This window comes from Dipodomys ordii, unplaced genomic scaffold, assembly GCF_000151885.1.
Source record: "Dipodomys ordii isolate 6190 unplaced genomic scaffold, Dord_2.0 Scaffold101, whole genome shotgun sequence".
NCBI lineage: Eukaryota > Metazoa > Chordata > Mammalia > Rodentia > Heteromyidae > Dipodomys > Dipodomys ordii.
Genome location: NW_012267317.1, coordinates 2,865,591 through 2,866,807, shown reverse-complemented (window position 1 = coordinate 2,866,807; position 1,217 = coordinate 2,865,591).

The window sequence follows — 1,217 nt, the reverse complement described above, 5'->3', positions numbered from 1 at the left end:
ATTGGTCCTAACAAGCACTTGCATGTGCTTTCTTTGGTCTCCTGGAGCTCATCCTTCTGGGGCCTTTGTTGCAGTGGGTGGTTCCTTTTTCTATTGGTCTCAGATTTCTCACCTCAGCAAGAAATGCAGAGCCTGGTCATGCCACTATTCAGGAGGCTGAGATACAAGAATCGCAGTTCAAAGCCAGCCCAGGCAGGAAAGTCTATGAGACGATTAGCTCCAGTTAACTACCAAAAAGCCGGAATCTGTGCTGTGACTCAAAATGGTACATCACTAGCCTTGAGCACAAAAGCTCAGGGACAGCACCCAGGCCCTGAGTTCAAGTCACAGACAGGCAAAAAAAAAAAAAGAAGAAGAAGAAGAAATGAATTCAAGAGCATGGTATCAGTGCCTCACACCTGGAATCCTAGCTACTCAGGAGGCTGAGATCTGAGGATCACAGGGCAGGAAAGTCCATGAGACTCTTATCTCCAATAAACTACTCAGAAAAATCCAGGAGTGGCTCTGTGGCTCAAGTGGTAGAGCACTAGCCTTGAGGACAAAGAGGCTCAGGGACAGAGTTCAGGCCCTAAGTTCAAGCCCCAGGACCAGAAAAAAAATCCTAGAAATGCAGTATTCTTTTTTCTTGGCAGAGGAAAGAATCTGCCAAGTTGCTGCAACAAAGGAGAAAATGACATGTGAAACAAAGACATTAGATAGGCTAAGAGGAGATGGATGTGATGGACACTTTAGCCAGCCTCCCCTCCCAGATCACCAGCAAAACCAACGGAAGCCAGTGGCAAGCAGCACTTGAAAAGATTACAGGTTTGTCCAAATGATTATCCAAGGTGAAGACCAGGAGAAGAGGGAAGTAAACTCACAGTCACATCCCATTAGGACCCAAGTACAACCCGCAGGGAAGTACTTAAATAATACATGTACTTCCAAATAATAGAACATTTGTGAAAATGGTTCAATAAAATGACCCATTATCATGTACCACATGAAGAGAAGGAGAAGCCAATAAATTATGTACAGAAATATACTTAAGAGTTAAGTCATACAAAAGAAACCAACAAGTTTTTACCACAACTACAGATGTTACTATCTCCAGATTTAAAAAAGTTTTCCAGGGGGCTGGGAAGGTGGCTTAGTGGTAGAGCGCTTGCCTTGCATGCCTGAGGCCCTGGGTTTGATTCCTCAGCACCACATAAGCAAAAAGAAAAAAGCCGGAAGTG